Consider the following 15076-nt stretch of genomic DNA (forward strand, 5'->3'; position numbering starts at 1 on the left):
CCTTTCAGCAGGTATTTATTGATCATAAAATATTGGAGATATAGAGTGGACCCCCGTGCTGACTTCTACTCCTTAGGTGCAGTCCAATGGAGGGAATTAATGTTTAACATTTGCTATGTATGGTGGTAAGGACCATGGTGAGGTAATAATGAAGTTCTGAGGGAGCCAAGAGGAGTGTGTAACTAATTGGAACTTAGTAATTTAGAGTAGCAGCTGGATCTGGAGAATGAGTGGGGGCCATAAGGTGATGCAGTGGGAAGAGCAGCCGAGGAAGAGGGAACTGCAGGTGTAAGAGACACATACTTTAAAATGGAAAGCAAAAATATCATGTTACTTATATAATAGCTAGCATTTATATTATAATCAAAATAGACTTTCCAAGCAAGAGGGTTGAAAAAAAAATCCTGACTCAGGATAAAATTTGAGTTGTTTGTCCATTTTGGCTGGGAGCCAGTGCAACTTACCCTGGATAACTCAATTTCTGTTAAACTGAACTGTGTTTCCACTTGTAAGAAAACCCTATAGTGGAAGTAAAGATTTTTGTTAGGTCAAGTTGTTAAGATTAAATGTTAGAAAGCTCTTAACGGCAATTGCAGTGAAGTTTAACAATTTTACTTCTTACTGAAAGAAAAGAATAATATGGCAGCAATTTAGAAAAGGCATGCTTAAAATTCAGTGAAATGTAGAAGCAGTAGAAGTTAAAATTGAACTATTTTTTATAGATTTCACTTGTTTTTAAGGATGAAAAGGATACCTATTGATTCTGTTTGCCATTGATGATGATTCAAGTGTGGAATATTGTATATATAATATTGGTCCAAAAAATAAGGATTAAAGTGATTTTAAATATTTTGAGATGGGCTGGAGAGAAGAGGAACTAGGGAAGAGAATGTATGATAAGGTGGTACAATAAAAAAAATTCTGAAAAACAATCTGAGGGTTTTGAAGGGACGGGGGGTGGGAGGTTGGGGTACCAGGTGGTGGGTATTATAGAGGGCACGGATTGCATGGAGCACGGGGTGTGGTGCAAAAATAATGAATACTGTTATGCTGGAAATAAAAATAAATAAATAAATAAATAAATTAAAAAAAACTACACACACACACACACAAAAAAAATTGTGTTTATATCCAGCTTTTCACAGTGTCTCTGTAGGCATTAGGTTCAATTATATAGTTTGCTTTAGAGAAACAAATTATATAATAATGATGCAGGTGATGAAAATAAAAGCATTGTTTTAAACCCTGTATCTATATTCTTGAATTTAATCCTCAAATGAGCCTTTAATATAGGCTCAGTATTATTTTCATTTTAGATATGAGAGAACAAGGCACAGAGATGCCAAGATTCAGGAGCTGGTTTTAGACCCCGACTTATATAGAGGGATACTGTAGTCCAGCTGTGGACAATAACAGGTAATGTTTATTTAGCATCTATGATGAGCCCCAAATAATATTTGCTTAATCTCTTCTTCACAGGTGTCCTATGAATAGATATTATGTTAAACCCATTTTACAGGTGAAGGAGAGCTTGAGACACTGAGAAAATTGGCCAAATTAATAAATGTTCAAATCTGGACTTCAAAATAGGTCTTCTGAACTTCGTAGACTACATTCCATTCACTGCTCTGTATGATCTCTTTCTCAGGCTGGATGCAGTGATCATCATGAAAAAGGGAAATCCAGTTTTTCATTATTTTTTATGAATCTATAGCAAGTGCCCATTTAATGACAAGGTGCTATTCTGTGGTGACCTTAGTAATAAAGAATCACTAAAGAAATTAAATGTGGTCACAAAAATAGATAATTTTAAACTAACTTGAATCTGTGCTATAAAAACTATGTTCTGTGGTCTAGGATTTAAATTTATTTCTGAAAAATTGTATAAAAATATGTTTCATACACTGATTCTTAATACTTTGAATTTTTTTCTTACTTTTAAAATACCTCTTTGAATTTTGATACTGATTTTAGTTACAAACTGTTACATTTCTAGTTAAGTATACTGGTATACTGAGAGGTTAGAAATTTTAGCCCAGGATTATGTTTTAATATGATAGGTTGAGCATATGATATCTTCTACTTTGCTCCAAAACTCATTGTAATAAGAAGAAAAATGTAGAAATAGGAAGTGGAAGGAGAGTCATTGGTGTGTGAAAGTTTTATTAAATCTAAATAAGACATAAAGAATGGATAAAAGAGTAGTACTAGTTCAGAAGGGTGGAAGAAACTATAACTTAGAAAATGCCCAGGGTGCCTGGGTGGCTCAGTCATTAAGCATCTGCCTTTGGCTCGGGTCATAGTCCCAGGGTCCTGGAATCGAGCCCTGCATCAGGCTCACCACTTGGCGGGAAACCTGCTTCTCCCTCTCCCACTCCCCCTGCTTGTGTTCCCTCTCTCACTGTATCTCTCTGTCAAATAAATAAAATCTTAAGAAAAAAGAAAAGAAATGAAAATGCCAAGAGGGGTACCTTACAAACCCAAAGAGTTGTATACAACTTGTGATCTACAGATAGAATAGTCAAAAAATGAGTGTAATCTTAAAAACAAGGGGTTAATGGTGAAAGTCACTTTAAAAAAAAAGTAAAAAACCTATAACTAGATAATACTTCTCACACATCTTCTTTTCCTTTGGACACAAACCTCAAAGCCAAAAATTCCTCCAAAAAAAAAAAAGTAAAAATTAAATAAAAATGGACACAGAAAATAGAACAGTAGTTAACAGGGGCTTGAGAGATGGGGGAATGGAAACTTGTTAATGGGTACAGAGTTTTAGTATGGGATGGTGAAAAAGATTTGTAGGTGGATAGTGGTGAAGATTGCACACCACTTTAGGTGAATGTACTTAATACCACTGAACTGTACAGTTAGAAATGGTTAAAATGGTACATTTTATTGGAATGTGTATATTTACTATAATAGGTAAAATAAAAAGCTACTTCTTATCTACAGGATTGAAAAATTTTTGACTGGTAAAATTAGGATAGTTTCTGTAGAAATTAGCCTCTTAGAGTGAAGTCTTCAATGTTTCAGCCATCATAGTTGCTGAGTTGCTACAGGTTCCACATAAGATGAAACCTGCAAGTTGGCAGACTTGCTCATCAATACAAAGAACTCAGCTCGATTTTCTATTGTCTTAACCTTATATTCAAACAGACAGTGAAGGATGACCAGACAAATGAGGAATGTCAAAGAAAGAGCCAGGTTAATATTTGCCACAATGACCAGAGAGGGAATAGTTAATCCAGGGAATGGAAGAGGACTTTAAAATTGTCTCTGTTTCTAGTATCTTTAGAGATACTTTTAGAGAGATATTACATTTGTTAAGTGATAATAGTATGCTATAGAAAAAGGAACACATAATGTAATTGATGGAAAAATAAGAAGAATAAAGAAAAAAATCATACATATCTCCTGGAAATAGAATAAAAAGAACAGAAAACAGGAAACGGAAGTAATAAAAATAAAAATTAAAGGTATAAGGACCAATGCAAGGTTTGTCGCCTAAATAGTAGAAGTTCCTGGAAGAGAAAACGGGGGACAGTGTATGATCAAAGAAATAATAGAAGAGGCAATCCTGTGCTAAAGTGTAAGTTTTCATATTGGAAGGTTTTCCATGTACCCAGCAAAATGAAGAAAAGACATTTCTAGACATGTTCTTGTGAAATTCAGAGTACCAGAGATAAAGAGAAAACGCTAAAGTTTTCAGAAAGAAGACAACAAAGTTAAAAAGCAGGTTACCTTACAATTCAACAATAAAAAGACAACCCAAATAAAAAATGGACAAAGGATTTTAACAAATCTCTCAAAAAGATAAACAAATGACCAAAAAGCATGTGAAAAGATGTTCAGCATCATTAGCCTTCAGGAATTCTAAATCAAAACCACAATGAAATACCAGTTAACACCCACTACTGTCTTTGATTAAAAAGACAGATAATAAGTGTTGCTGAGACTATGGATGAATTGAAACCCTCATATATTCCTGTTGGGAATGCAGAATGGTATACCATTTTGGAAAACAATGGGATAGTTTCTCAAAAGGTTAAACAGAGTTTCCAATATATGACCTAACATTCCCACCCCTAGGTATGTAGTCAAAAGAAATGAAAAGAAATACCACACAAAAAGTTTTGTTTGAATGTTCATAATGAAATTGTTCATAATAAGCCCCAAATGGAAACAACAACCCAACTAATGAATGGATAAAATGTAGCATTCCCATACAATGGAATATTATCTGGCCATGAAAAGGAATGAAGTACTGCTACATGTCACAATATGGATGAACCTTGGAAATAGTATGCTGAGTGCGAGAAGTCAGTCACAGAAGATTTCATATTTAACACTCCTTTTAAATTATATAACCAGGTGTGACGAGAATAGGCAAATCTATAGAGATAGAAAATAGATCAGTGATTTTATGAGGTTGGGGGAAAACAAAGAGTGTTTAGTAGGTACAGGAAGGATACGAAAATACAATTTTGTGGGGTTGGTTGCATGGTTCTATGACTATGCTTAATGCCACTGAATTGTACACTTTAAGTGGGTGACTTGTATGTTGTGTGTACATCACATCCCAAAAAAGCTATTATTTTTTTTAAAAAGTCACACTGTCATCAGGCCTCTTATCAGCCTTGGATTCTAGAAATCTGTGCAATGTAGAAGTAAACAAAGCCCACTCAGATGAGAATAAGGAAAGGGTATTTATACAGAGATTTTTATAATAAGGGAATTAGCCACTATCACCTGGCAGAAACTCAAAGGCAGGCAAAGGAGTGGGAAAGCTCTATAGTGGAAAAAAAGAAAGGCTTCAGATATGCCCTGATTGGAGGCTGTTGGCATGGGGAAGGTGTTGACAGGCTAAGTAGAAGCCAGGCATCTTATGTGAATGGTTGGGGGGGGGGTGAATAGTTGTTTTTTTCTGGTTGGTACTAAACAAAGTGGGAATAAAAATTTAGAGAACCTGTCAATTACTAATCAAGTTCTGGTTGTACTGGGCCATTTTTTCCCAGGCTTATTGTTTGTTGGAGATCATGATCTGACTTCTTCCAAGTAGATTGGCTTCTTGGACCAATTACCGTAGACAGTGAATTGGTTTCCTAGTCTGGTTGCTGCAGATTGTTGATCAGAGTTCTCTTTTTGTATATGGTGTGGCCATTGTCCATTTGTATATTCAGTCTCTCAGTAAAAATGCTTTCAAAATTATGAAGGAATGAAAAAATGCATACCCAAAGAATAAATAAAATCTGAGAGCTAATTGACTATATATATCATACATTCAAGGATTCATTAGCTTTACTTCCTAAGCACCTTTTCTTAGGAAGTTAATTGAAGACATATTCCAAAAAATAAAGAAGAAAGGGAAACCAGAAAGACGTGCTATAATCCAGAAGAGCAGAGACCTGAAGTTCCAGGAAGAGCACGGTTTTGCACATCTAGAGTAGAGCCACTCAGGGTGGCATGCAAGGATCGAAGATGCCAGCAGGGAATTGAATTCTGTGTTGGGAGGGGTGGGAGGGAGTTTCTATAAAGGACAGTTTCACAGGAAACTACAGATATGATAAGGGCATGGGGGAAAAAAAGGCAATTTAAAAAGGCATTAGTTACTCTAGGAAAAACAGTAATATAGTGCTTGCAGTTTTATCATTTTGAATTATTGTTCACAGCACAGCCTGTAATTACAAAGTACATAATAATACAAGAACTATTGTTTTTCAGTAAAAACAAAATGTGAAATCATTGATTGTAGTTATAAAACAGGACATAAATACTGTCATCCTTGATAAAGTAAAAGTATAGGTGACAGAAGTGGTGAGGTGGAACGTAGGGGGAAAGGTGAAAGAAAGGTGGCACATACCATCATTGTAAGATAGAAAGCCAAGAGATATTGTCTATAGTTGATGGAACAAGAAATAAATGTGTTAGTTTATTACTGAGAGAAATAATGGTGTTCATGTGCATTCACACACTAGCATAGGAATACAAATTATAACCTAAATTCTTCCTTATTCTTCTTCCTTAATGATACAGACAATTCTCTATGGTGGTAAATAAATGATTTATGTTATCATTTGTAACTGTTCTGTGGTATAAAATTTGTTATGCTGTACCTATATTGGTAGATTTTTGCATTGTTTCTAATTATTCACTGTGAATAGTATTCCAAAAATATCCTTGTTTATGCCTTTTATGCAATTTACCTATTTTTTTAAAGGTTTTACTTATTTATTTGACAGACAGAGATCACAAGTAGGCAGAGAGACAGCAGAGAGAGAGGAGGAAGCAGACTCCCCACCGAGCAGAGAGCAGAGAGCCCGGTGTGGAGCTCCATCCCAGGAGTCTGGAATCATGACCTGAGCCGAAGGCAGAGGCTTTACCCACTGAGCCACCCAGGCGCCCCCTATTTTTTCTTTATAATAATTTTCTAAAAGTGCAACTCTACATCTAAAGTTATCTATATTTGAAATTTTTGATTTGTGTCCAGAAATGTTTATTGATTTATACTTTGAACTCAATAGTATATGATAGTTCCTGTGTTCATATATCCTTACCAACAGCTACTACTATCAAACTTTTTGGTATTTGTCATCTGACTTCATTGGTACTTAAATTAACACTGTTGGTTACCAATGGAGTATTATATATATTTATGTTTACTGCTATTTGTATTTCAGTCTTTTCTTGCCCTTGCACACATGGTGATATTTCTCATATTCATAGTTAGGATTTATATATAAGAATTTTTGAACAAATTTTAAAGAATTGGTTATAAATTTTCTTTAATTATTTAGTTTGGATTTTAACCTTATTCACGCTAGTAAAAATTTTGAAATGGACAACTCATAAACATTTTTACTTAGGGTGTTTTAATTTAGGTTCATACATCTCAAGTGCTTTGACTTCAGAATTATAAAAATATGCACCTAAACATTATTATACTGTTGCTTTTCTTTTTTCACATTTAATTATTTTGTTCATTTCATATTTATTTTGGTGTCAAATGAGACAATGTTTTCCAACCAGCTTTTCTCCTAAATGGCTTGTCAGACCTTCAAGCCCTGCTTCTGTTTTTTTCACTGGTTGACCATCACTGAATTCTGCCACATAAATGTCTTTTCCTAGTATTTGTTTTATCTTTTTGATCTATATGCACTAGTACAATGGTGTTTTAATTTCACATATTTTGTTTTTCCTTCCTCTTTAGGGAAGATTTCCTTTTTGGTTCTCTTTTTCATGTTGTCTGTGCCTGTTATCATAATTATCTTTCTAGATAAAATTGAAAATTCTTCAGTCAAAATTTTAAAATGACTTTATTAGGTTTTGATTAAAACTGCAAAAAAAATTAAGAACACATGGGATGGATCTGCTGCCATCAGAGGAACATTGCTTCAGAAAATTCATACACACAAACCTTACATGGATACTCTACAACATCCAGTAACCCTACCAGGTTGACTTTCTAACTATGAATTTCTGAAGAGCTAGTCATTTTCTTAAGATATGTGTTGATAAATTTTCAGAAATTCTGCTCATCATGAATTCCATTCTCTACATGTAACTTCTACTATGTACTGCTTATAATGTTATTAAAGATTATTTCTGTCACACTGTTCACTTCTCAGTATGTTGTCTTCCCAGTGCATCTTTTGTGTTTTCTTAATTTAATCGTGAATGTAAAAGAATTGTCGTCTAACATGTTCTTTTATAATAGAGGTGAATTTTAAAATGTATATTCTTCATTTTTCTTTTGCGTTATTTTTTTTGTTGGTGTTTTTGTATTGTTTTGTTTTCCTTTGATTTTTAAAAATTTATCAGTCTCTCTGGAGTTGTTTTCCTTTAATTACGGGAAGAATTTGCTCCAAAATGAAACAGAAGGGTTTGCCCTGTGTTGTTTATCTTCTTAGCACTATTCAGGGTGTTTCTTGGATCTAAAGAATGGGGCTTTATATTTTCAGTTAGGCAGGACCACTGCATATGGTTGAACAGCTTGAGCATTGCATGAGAAAACCCACCTGAGGGTGTGAGTGGAGATGGACATTCTGCTCAATAGGCTGTCTGCCTGAGTTCCAGGTTGTGTCTTGCTAAAGGGCAAGTCTCCCTCTTGTTCTAACAAAGACATAGTTCACCCACCCAGCCATGTGTCCACAGAGCAGTCTGCCTCCTGGGAGATACAAATAACTGGGAGAGGCCTTCTTAATCTCACAAACACCAACCCTCTATATTGTGTACATCTCTGTGTGTATATCTGCCTTCCCTCTGAGCCACCAGGGTGCTGAGCTCCTCAGGCCAGTTCTTCCAGTGGGTGCTGGAGCGTACTGCCAGATGGGGATGAAATGAAGAAAAAAGGACTAAGAGATCATTATTCTCTTATACTGCCCTCCAGGAGTACACTGCACTTTAAAAGGTCTTGTTCTTTTTTTGGGATTCCAGTGTGCTCATTGTTGCTGACAGGGTACAGTTAAGGGGCTGGAGTTGGTATGAGGGATTTACTTAAATTGTACTTGATCCTGCTGAAATTAATCTGCAGCTGACAATGAGAGAAGACAGAAATTCATGTGATGTTTCTCCTCAAACTCATTATGGGTTTTGGATTTGTTTTGAGTACTTTTCTTTTCCTTTTTTTCCCCTTTGTGATCTTTGGGACTTTAGGAATGTCCAGTGAATTTGATGGGGTTTTGGAATATTGGTGAGGTTTGGTGGGGTGAGGTCTGGAGCCGATGACCAAGAAAGAATTTTTGAGACATTTTTGGTTTTATTAAAGCACAAGGACAGGACCCATGAGCAGAAAGAGCTGCCGCACTATAATCCCGAGGAATGGCTGATAATATACTCAGGAGTTAGGGAGGTGAGGACAAAGGGGGTGTCCAGAAAGACTATGAAGACTCTCAGGATACTGGAGGCCTGGTAATTGTCAAGCCAAGACTGTTTTTCCCTCCAATGAGGCACTAGCATGAAGACAATTGGGAGTTTCCTGGAGGAATGTTACATTCCTCCTACACAATCCTTGTCAATGGGCTGCAGGCTCAAAAGAAATTCAATTTTGTTCACATTTCCTTTTGCCTCAGCCTCCCTCAGTTTCATGTAGGGGAGAGTGATGTTAGGGCTCTAGGAAACTAAATGATAGGTCTCTGGAAGTTGAGCTATTAATAAGAAGCTTTTTCCTTATACATTATTAAGGCATTTGCAAACTGAGGGAGACTTCTGTTCTGCAAGACTGTGATCTCTATGACTTAATCATTTGTTCTTCCTTTAGGGTAGCCAGGAGTGCCTGAGAAATGTTACACATATCACATGGGGGGAGGGGTGTAGGGTGCCAGCTTTTGCTTTATCCTCAGCTAACTTGTTCCTCATCAAACTCTCCACCATCAATATGACTCTACAGATTTGCTGGTGGTGGTATGGTTATTTAATTTTTTGAATAGGGAAATACATTCTTTTGAATAAAACTAAATAAAAAAATAATAAATTTTACTGAATCAAAAAACTATGATGATTTTTGGACTTTCAAACATCTTTGAAACAGTGGCAGTGAGATTGAGAAATCCCCCCCCATCTTCTGTATCATAAATGTACCCTCACCTGTAAGAAAAGTCCCATGAGCATAATTTCTTATATCTAAATAAAGGCTCCCTTGTCCCTACTTGCTGCTCAGTCTATTGTCCCATTCAGAAAAACAGTCCTCACTTGGCAGGACAAAATATTGGTCTTTCCTAACTCAGCTTGGAGGGCACCCTCCTGTTCTCAGATTTCTCTTCCAGTTCACTTTCTGAGTAAGGCATTCCCTGACCACCTTCTTTTAAATATCTGGTCTCCTTATTGGCACTCTATCTCCCTTCCCTAAATTAATTTTCTTCATAGCACTACAACCATCTATTGTAAATATTGCTTAGTTCCAATGCTTTTAAGGTGTAAACCTAGATCAAACTCTATATATTGGCATTTTCTAGAACATGCCCCCCAAAATATTCTTTTAACCAGATTTAAAAGGGTTATTGTGAGATTATTATTTATAATAAATACATATTTGGTCTTCCACCTGTTCCTGGAAGAGAACTTCTAAAACTCTTATAATTTCCTGTGATAAGAGCAACAAAAGTATCTTTCGTTGTGCTAGTGAGGTGACTTTTGAAAACCCCTTAGGTAAGGAGGCTAGTTGCCAGAGGAGCCAACCTTGTGATTAGAGGGTTGGAACTTTATTTTTATTGTGTTGTATTGTATTGTATTGAATTTTTCAGTGTTCCAAAATTCATTGTTTATGCATCGCACCCAGTGCTCCATGCAATACGTGCCCTCCTTAATACCTACCACCAGGCTTGCCCATCCCCACACCCCTCTCCCCTCCAAAACCCTCAGTTTGTTTCTCAGAGTCCACAGTCTCTCATGCTTCGTCTCCCCCACTGATTTACCCTACTTCGCTTTTCCTTTCATCCTCCCAAAGTCTTCCATGTTACTCCTTATGCACCACAAGTAAGTGAAACTATATGATAATTGACTTTCTCTCTTTGACTTATTTCACTCAGTATAATCTCCTCCAGCCCCGTTCATGTTGATATAAAAGTTGGGTTTTCGTCCTTTCTGATGGCTGTGAAATATTCCATTGTATAAATGGAACTTTATTTTTAAGTTTTTAAAGTAGGCTTGATGCCCAATATAAAGCCCATGTGAGGCTTGAACTCAGACTCTGAGATCAAGACCTGAGCTGGGATCAAGAGTCAGGCACTCCGTCAACTGAGCCACCCAGGTGCGCAGACGGTTGGAACTTTAAGTAACCTGCCACCTCCCCACCAAGGAAGAGGGGGTGGAGACTGAATTGATGCCAGTGGCCAGTGATTTAATCAACCATTACTGTGTAACGAAGCCTCCTTAAAACCCCAAAAGGACAGGGTTCAGAGAACTCCAGGTTTGTGAACACAGGGATATTCGGGGAGAGTGGCACAACTAGAGAGAGCATGGATGCTCTGGGCCTCTTTCTCATGTCTTTCCCTATGAATCTCTTCCTGAGTTGTCTTTTTATAGTAAACCAGCAATCTGTTAAGTAGACAGATTGCCCGAGTTCTGTGAGCCGCTCTAGTAAATGAATAGAACCCAGGGAAGGACTGTGGGAAGCTCCGATTTATAGCCTGTTGAACTTGGACTTAGGACTGGCATCCTGAATTGGAGGAGGTCTTTGGAACCTCTAGTCTGTATTCAGTTGGTAGAAAGAAACAGCCTGGGCCTGTAACTGGCATCTGAAGTTGGGGGTGGGGGAAGGCAGTTTTGTAGGACTAAATTCTCAATCTGTGGAATCTGATGCTATCTCTTGATAGATAGTGTCAGAAGTGAGTTGAATCCTCAGACATCCTGCTGGTATCTGAGAAATGCGTGGTGTTACATGGGAAACACCCCACCCCCACTTCCCTCCCAACATATACATTGGAGTTAGGTCCAGGAACCTCATTTTGTTACCTTGTCATAGAGTTAAATTTGCTATTAAGGTAATGAACTTTAAGCTTCAATCCCTTTCTTGTACACACCAATGAGAATACAGGAAGTTGCTGAGAGTTCTAAGGGTTCCAGTTGGGAGGAGAAAAAAGGTTACCACCGGGAACAAAACATTTCTGGTATATTGCCTGCAGAGAGATCAGAAGAAAAGAGCTATAAATCACCAAGAACTTTAAAGAGATTTCTGAATATATATATATATATATATATATATATATATATATATATACACACACACACACTATGTCATTAATTTTATATTTTATTTTGTATTATTTTTGTAAAGATGGCTCCTAAATTATAAAAATTTCAGGCTCCATAGAACCTGTTATCAGCATTGCTTAATTAAATTAAGTTTGCTAAACATAGAACTAAAGAAAATGAAGCAGATTTTCTTGATGCAGAATTTTGGAGGTACTTGCCATGCAAATCTGCAATGTAAATCTCTTAGAGAAAGTTGAGATATGCGGTATTTCTAGAATGTGCACATCTACTTTTTCATAAAGCATCTTAAGCAATCAGTATCCTGTGGAAAATACTTTGGAAAGCTCTGCTCTGGAAACCTCTCTCTCTGCTTCCTATTTCATTTCCTTCAGAAAGGGTGAGCCCTTCTTTAACAACTTCACTAACCCACTTTAAGTGGCTGGAATGTCACTTAATGAATTTTATATTTGAAGGAAATCTAAAGTAGATTCTTTCTGAGATTGATTGAGCCCTCTATGTTTAGCATGACTCTGGATGAAATAAAAAGAAAAATAAAAACCTTGAATACAATCTAATCTGCCCATAATAGTCACCATTTTAACCCTGTTGATGAAGGAGATTGTAGTTCCTTTCCTGAAAAGAAGATTATTTGTGCCATGATCATATTTTCAGATTTAATCTGCATTTTCACATTTCAGTGCCCCTCTGGAGGCTGGCAGAACCTAAAATAGTAATCTGAATGATACCTAAAAGGTATTTCAATGCACTTGCCAATTGAAAGCTATTGCAACCCTCCAAGAATAGTTTTTAAATAGTTTCAAAATGTTTAAGTTGCTAAATATAAAATAGAACCATGACTTCTCATAATTGAATTAAACTAGATGAAACTGACTGTGAACTTTAGATAATAGATTAAACAGTTCAAAAATCTGTATCAGAAGAGAAAGTGTCTCAGACAGTGGAAGTGAAATTGTACTGTATCCAAACCAGATGGCATTTTAAATATTATTTTCCATGGGAAACAGTGATAAATGCGTGTGTGTGTTGAGTGTGTGTGTCAATTTTTTAGAATCATATCTGTGTTTGTATTTGGCTTTCTTAAGATGTACCACCTTTTCTCGTGAAAGATGTATTACCTTTTCTAACTTCCGAGTTTGATCACATTTACAGCATCTGCACTCACAAGATTACTCACTTCCCTAGCTCAAATTTCATGGCATTTAACAACTATAATTATACTTTTCAAGTGCTGTACCAATCTTCAGTATTACATTCACTGGCAGAGATATTAGCTTTCAAAAAAATGCTGAAAAGATCATAGACATTTCATTTGTAAAGATGGGCTGTACTTAATTTCAATGACAGTTACCTTGCCCATAACCATACTGAAAAGATCAATCTCATTAAAAGTATATTACAGTCGGCAAATCTAAATGTGATGGGCTAAATTCTATCATCAAATTTGTAGACATGGTCTTAGAAGTGAGTTACCTGGAGTTTTAAGATGAGAGGTGATAAAAATAAAATTTTCTTACTTTCTGGGTAAATGTTGTTCCAGTTTCAAAGATAGGGTGAAAATATATCTTGGCATAAGCCCAGTTTATTCTAGCTTACAACAACCCCAGTTGTTCTAGCTTAATTATTACTATCATCCTCTTTCACTCTCAGAAATGTCTTGGTATAGATGATTAATTATATAGTCACCCTATTTATAGATGGTTTACTAAATCTTGGACAATTTGATTTAGTTCATTCAGTTCTTTTCCCCCACCTTTCTCTGGCGCCTACTGTGTTATAAAGTTTGGAGGGATTTATAATGATAGTTTTTTAAATATGTATACAGTAAGATATAAAAAGCCAATTTTCAGGGGGAGGAGTCAAGATGGCGGAGAAGTAGCAGGCTGAGACTACATCAGCTAGCAGGAGATCAGCTAGATAGCTTATCTAAAGATTGCAAACACCTGCAAATCCATCTGCAGATCGAAGAGAAGAACAGCAATTCTGGAAACAGAAAAACAACCACTTTCTGAAAGGTAGGACTGGTGGAGAAGTGAATCCAAAGCGATGGGAAGATAGACCCTGGGGGGAGGGGCCGGCTCCCGGCAAGCGGCAGAGCAACGGAGCACAAAATCAGGACTTTTAAAAGTCTGTTCCGCTGAGGGACATCACTCCAGAGGCTAAACCGGGGCGAAGCCCACGCGGGGTCAGCATGGCCTCAGGTTGCGCAGGGTCACAGAAGGATCGGGGGTGTCTGAGTGTCGCAGAGCTTGCGGGTATTGGAACGGGAAAGGCGGCTACAGAGACAGAGCCGACAGTAAGCTCGCAGCTCGGGGTTACCTTGAACCGGTCGCAGGCTCGGTGAGCTCGGAGCGCGGCCGGAGGTCAGGCAGACGGGAGTAACCGGGCGCTGTTCTCTGAGGGCGCACTGAGGAGTGGGGCCCTGGGCTCTCGGCTCCTCCGGGCCGGAGACCAGGAGGCCGCCATTTGTATTTCCGTCCTCCGGAACTCTACGGAAAGCGCTCAGGGAACAAAAGCTCCTGAAAGCAAACCCGAGCGGATTACTCAGCCTGGCCCCTGGTAAGGGCGGTGCAATTCCGCCTGGGGCAAAGACACTTGAGAATCACTACACCAGGCCCCTCCCCCAGAAGATCAACAAGAAATCCAGCTAAGACCAAGTTCACCTACCAAGGAGTGCAGTTTCAATACCAAGGAGAGCAGCAGAATTCCAGAGGAGGAGAAAGCAAAGCATGGAATTCATGGCTTTCTCCCTGTGATTTTTTTTTTCCCTGTGATTTTTTTAGTCTTGCAGTTAATTTAATTTTTTTCTTTTTCATTTTTTTTTCTCTTCTGCTAAAATTTTTTTTTAACTTTTACCCTTTTCTTTTTTAACGTTTTTAAACTAGTTTATCTGATATATATATTTTTTTCCTTTTTATAATTTTCTTTATTCATTTTCTTTATTAAAATTCTTTTATTTCTTATTATTTTTATTTTTTTTTCTTTCTTTTTGAACCTCTTTTTATCCCCTTTCTCCCCCCTCACGATTTGGGATCTCTTCTGATTTGGTTAAAGCATATTGTCCTGGGGTTGTTGCCACCCTTTTAGTACTTTACTTGCTCCTTCATATACTCTTATCTGATCAAAATGACAATGCGGAAAAATTCACCACAAAAAAAAGAACAAGAGGCAGTACCGAAGGCTAGGGATCTAATCAATACGGACATTGGTAATATGTCAGATCTAGAGTTCAGAATGACAATTCTCAAGGTTCTAGCCGGGCTCGAAAAAGGCATGGAAGATATTAGAGAAACCCTCTCAGGAGATATAAAAGCCCTTTCTGGAGAAATAAAAGAGCTAAAATCTAACCAAGTTGAAATAAAAAACGCTA

The 15076-nt window shown here is 37.1% G+C and overlaps 1 long non-coding RNA gene across 2 annotated transcripts in view; it reads left to right on the plus strand.

Annotated features, from left to right (window-relative positions):
* The window catches only part of LOC116588800, a 318200-nt gene that overhangs the window by 193822 nt on the left and 109302 nt on the right, over positions 1–15076 (plus strand). The gene's annotated exons all lie outside the window — the stretch shown is intronic.

The sequence above is a fragment of the Mustela erminea genome, chromosome 4 (genome assembly GCF_009829155.1).
Source record: "Mustela erminea isolate mMusErm1 chromosome 4, mMusErm1.Pri, whole genome shotgun sequence".
In the NCBI taxonomy this organism is placed as follows: domain Eukaryota; kingdom Metazoa; phylum Chordata; class Mammalia; order Carnivora; family Mustelidae; genus Mustela; species Mustela erminea.